This window comes from Lactuca serriola, chromosome 4 (assembly GCF_051521515.1).
Source record: "Lactuca serriola cultivar US96UC23 chromosome 4, Lser_US96UC23_V15, whole genome shotgun sequence".
Taxonomy (NCBI): Eukaryota; Viridiplantae; Streptophyta; class Magnoliopsida; order Asterales; family Asteraceae; genus Lactuca; species Lactuca serriola.
The window spans coordinates 338,977,591-338,983,235 of NC_136411.1; positions in this window are offsets into that span (position 1 = coordinate 338,977,591).

Here is a 5,645-nt window from a genome sequence, read left to right on the forward strand (position 1 = left end):
AACATTTGAGACTTACTGTTGTAAGTTCTAAAATTGTTAAGACACACATGGAAGCTATTTAAGGAAAGGTGTATGATTTTTAGAAGCCTGGATAAAGTCTTATCGAAGCATCTCATATCAGAAATCTGAACATTGGTAATGAAAGACAATAAGTATTGATTTCTAGAAGTCCAGCTGATTTTTGAGTACATGTAAATGCTAGTGGGAGCATAAGTGTTATGCTAGTAAGATATTAATTATTATGCTACTGGGAGCATAATTATTATGGAAAGTATTGCAAGTTAGCAATGTTAATTATAGAAAACAAATGTTTCAATTTGCAAAGATGCAGGGTTTGAAAAGTTGTTTTGCTATAATTAAGGGAGAGGAATTCATATTTCATTTCAAATCTAAAAGCTTAGATTGAGTTTTTAATAAAATTTAGTCAAATATATATGAATGCTATGTTGGAATGGTTCAACATAAGGAAATTCTATATATGGAAATGTTAATTGCATTCTCAAATTTTGATTATGATTACGACATCCCTCTTCATAATCAAAATTATGAGAACATGGCAAATAGAAATATTATAGCAAAAGACTGATCAAGTATCATGTCTTTATGTTAGACATTATGAATCGTGTCCCATATGTTTCGGGTATAGGATCGATTGCATATGCTATAATAATATCGTGTTCTAATTTTCCAAATGCCTGGGGCATTAAGAGGGAAAAAGGAATAGAACCGGATATGACTAAAGTGGTTAAACAACTGTTAAGGACAATCTATGGTTCGTCAAGTATTGGTCGCTTAAGGACAGTAGGAAGTATAGTAATGGCTGGACCATATTGACATTATTATGAATAGACACGAGTCTCTTAATAATGAGTTGTCATATGGCAAATATGGAATATTTCCATATTGGGGGTTGAAGAATAGATTAGAAAGTTAGAAACTTTTATGCAAGAAGGATGTTCAAAGAAATGTACTTTGAATTTGAGACTTCATTTCCATGGAATTGTCTTGTGAAAATCTCCAAAGGAATATTTTGTAATATCGTTGGTCAAGTCTCTGTGACTTTTGGTACCTAGACATTACAAAAGAATCATTGCATGATAGTTTAGAATCTACTTTCTAGCAGTGACAAGAATTTAGAATTCTTACACTTGCAATATGGATTTGGAATTGTGAAATGAGCATCATTGAAATGTTGTCAATTGATCTATTTCATAAAGTAAGGACCATAGACAAACATAGTATGCATGCTTGGAGCATGGGACAACTATTGTTTTAATTCAAGTATTAAGTTGATTATTCGAAACATTATACAATGAATAATGAGTTATCAATATGGCACTCAAAAGTTTTGGGGCCATATAGGATTAGTATTCTTCATGTGTTTCACTTTTCATGTTTTGACTTCCCGAATAACTAGGTTATTCAAACCATCCACAGTAGATCATACTTTGAAAGTAGGTATTGAGGCAAGACTGTCATGAATGGGTCTGTAGAGGTATTTTAGTCATAGAACAAGTTGTTGGGTTTTGAGCATTCTAACACTTCCTAAGTGTACATGCAACCCTAATAACCTTGGATCTATGTTTGTCTAATTATCATGCAAAGTTGATTTCCAAGGCTATGATCCTATTTAGCATACATGGGGAACAATTCTAACTTGAATAATAGATAGAATTACATACCTTGTTGCTGTAAGTGTTCCTTGAAACCTTGTGAGCCTAGCACATCAAGTGTGATGCCTCAAATGCTTCACACAACACCAAATGCAAAGTATAAACTTGAGAGAATACTCTAACACACTCAAAATCGGCCAAGCCCTCTTGTTTCTCTAGTGTAGCCGATTTTGGGGAGAGACATGGTCCTTATATAGTGTTAAACCCTAATGTAACATGACTCTTCATTTCTCAATCCATGGGTTAACTCCATGGAGCATCCTACGGGTGGAACCCAACTTGATAATCCATGGAGTCTTTTAGCCCGCTATATAAGATATGGAAGATTTACATAATCTACCCATATATTTAATTAGTTATTCTTTTGATCACTTAATTAATTCTAAATTAATTCTTGATCAAAACTAATTAAATAATATTATTAATATATTAGACCTTATAATATATTAATAAACCATATGTGTTATTTCTCTCATTTAGTTTATCCAATTGCATGGTGCCATTCAACCCAAATGGACCATGCCGGGTCGGGTCAAGTATTTACCAAAAATAGTTATGTACTTAGACACCTTATCCAACAGTCTCCCACTTGGATAAGTCTAATAACTATAACTGCAATACTTCAGGAACCGATCGGCAATCATAGCTCTTTCAAGGTCTCTCGGAACTGAGAAGATGTTGATACGCCATTTAAGATAAGTGATCATATAATCCTCTGTTCTAGATATCAGCCGGACAAATACATGGAACAATGTCTTACTTATTGTCCAGCAGTTTGTTTCCCGATTTCCGATTTGTTTGACAAAGAACTTAATTGAACACATCAACTTAGTTCTGACCGCGCCCGGTACATAGGTCAAAAAAAATCATCGAGGGGCCCAGATATCAGCTTCTAATCCAAGAAGGAACAGATAAACTTCAACTCATATGTTTGTTCTACAACTCATTGAATTACACACAAAAGCACGTTTTATAACATCGAGTTACCAATGCGTTTTCGTACAATCAATGCATAACCAACTCGTAAGTAACAAATCATATCTCTAGGTTTGAAGACTTATATGATATTACCGTCTCACGATCACTCGAGATAAAATTCCATGAAGTGATTCCAGTGAGCGTGGGTTCATTCCAATACTCGGAACTTATGAGCACTCATGAAGTGTTGTCTTATATCCTGACACCTACAACCAACTTCATGACAGTCTTACTTCATATCTACTTCCAACATATGACTGACTGTGGAAAGTTTGAATAATATGTGAAACCACAACATACTATTCTGGAAGTCAAAACATGCAAAAAAAAAATTATAGTAAACGATTGACGAAAGATAGTAACACTTTACTCATAAACAAACTCAACTTTTATTCATCATCAAATGTTAATTACACTTTACAAATTTCATAATTTATCTAACTACTAAAACTTATATCATCCTTCAGCCCTATGCTCCGAGCATGCTGGAGATGCTTAACCCTACTCAGTCCCTTCGTGAGGGGATCTGCTGGGTTCTCATCCGATGATACCCTCTTTGCCACGAGGATTCCTTCTTCTATGCGATGTCTGATAAAATGATATTTTCTAGTCGATGTGTCTGGATCTCCCGTGATCCCTTGGTTCCTTGGCTAAGGCAACAACACTGTCACTAGCATAGAAAATTTCCATGGGCTCCTTTATAGCTGGTACAACTCCAAGGTCTCCAATGAAGTTCTTTAGCCATATTGCCTCCTTTGCTGCCTCGCTCGCTGTTATATACTCTGATTCACAAGTGAAATCAGCCACTGTCTCCTGCTTGGAACTCTTCCAAGTGATTGCTCCTCCGTTTAAGGTAAAGACCCAGCCCGACTGAGAGCGGAAATTATCCCTATTAGTTTGGAAGCTAGCATCACTATACCCTACAACTCTTAAGTCATCACTCCCACTGAGGGTAAGGACCCAGTCCTTAGTCTTCCGTAGGTACTTGAGGATATTCTTTACCGCAATCCAGTGAGCCTTGCCAGGGTTCCCCTGATACCTGCTAACCATGATCAAGGCAAAGGATACATCAGGTCGAGTACACGTCATAGCATACATGATCGAGCCTACTGCTGAAGCATAAGGTACTTGACTCATTTCTGCTATCTCAGCCTCGGTACTTGGGCTTTGTGTCTTACTCATTTTGGCGTTACTCTGGATGGGTAACTCTCCTTTCATGGAGTTCTGCATGCTGAATCTCTTCAACACCTTGTCCAAGTATGTACTTTGACTAAGTCCAATTAGTCTTTTACTCCGGTTTCTCAAAATTCTTATCCCTAGAATATAGGCAGCTTCTCCTAGGTCCTTCATAGAGAAACACTTCCCAAGCCAGGACTTAACTTCCTGCAGAGTTGGGATGTCATTTCCTATGAGTAGTATGTCATCCACATACAATACCAAAAAGCTAACTATACTCCCACTAGCCTTGACATAAACACAAGATTCATCTTCATCCTAGAAAAGCCAAATTCCTTGACCTTTTCATCAAAACAAAGATTCCATCTGCGAGGTGCTTGCTTTAATCCATAAATGGATTTCGCAAGCTTACACACTCTATTAGGGTACTCGTTGCTGACAAAACCTTCTGGCTGACTCATTTAAACATCTTCAGTCAACCTTCCATTAAGGAAAGCGGTTTTGACATCCATTTGCCAAATTTCATAGTCATGAAATGCAGCTATGGCTAACATAACCCTAATAGATTAATCTTGGCTACTGGAGAAAAGGTCTCATCATAATCCACTCCAGGAATTTGAGAGAAGCCCTTTGCAACCAGTCGAGCCTTATAAGTGTGTACATTAACATCCATGTCGGTCTTCTTCTTGAAGATCCATTTGCACCCTACAGTATTACGACCTGGTACATTCTCAACCAAGTTACAAACTTGATTTTCATACATGGATTGTATCTCGCTATCCATATCCTCTTTCCATTTAGCAGACTCAGGGCCTGCCATGGCTTCCGTGTAGCTGTTAGGTTCATCCAGACCTACTAGTGTCTCATCACTAATAAGTGTCTCACCTTCCGCAGTAATATGGAAACCATAGTAATACTCAAGTGCATTCCTAACTCTCGTGGAACGCCTCAGAGGTATAGACTCGTCAATTGGATCAACAGGAGTTTCATCCTCAAGTTGAGGGCTAGGGTTTGAAGTTCCTTCACCACTTGACTCTTGAAGTTCTTCAAGGTCAATTTGCCTCCCACTGTCTCCTTGGCTTATAAATTCTCTCTCTCGAAAGACTCCTCTTCTTGCTACAAAGACCATATTATCACTAGGTTTGTAGAAGAGGTAACCAAAGGATCTTTGTGGGTAGCCGATGAAAATACACCTCTCGCTTCGGGGTTCTAGCTTATCATGAGACTCGCGCCTCACAAAAGCCTTGCAACCCCAAATCTTGATGTGGTCTAGTTTAGGTACTTTACCAGTCCACATCTCGTGAGGAGTTTTGGCAACTTTCTTTGTAGGGACTAGATTAAGAATATGGGCGGCAGTCTCTAAGGCATACCCCCAGAATGAGATTGGTAGCGAAGCTTGACTCATCATGGAACGAACCATATCCAACAAGGTTCGATTATGCCTCTCAGCCACACCATTCAACTGCAGTGTCCTGGGAGGTTTCAATTGTGAGACAATCCCACATTCCCTAAGATAGTCGAGGAACTCTAAACTAAGATACTCACCACCTCGATCGGATCGAAGCATCTTAATGTTCCTTCCCAATTGATTCTCGACTTCCTGTTTAAATTCCTTAAACCTTTCGAAAGTCTCTGACTTATGCTTGATTAAGTAGACATATCCATATCTACTGTAATCATCAGTAAAAGTCAAATAATAACGATTAGCATCCCTTGTGGCATGTTTGAATGGTCCACACACATCTGTGTGTACAAGGTCCAACAAACCTTCACCCCTCTCACAAGAACCTGTGAAGGGTGACTTTGTCATTTTTCCAA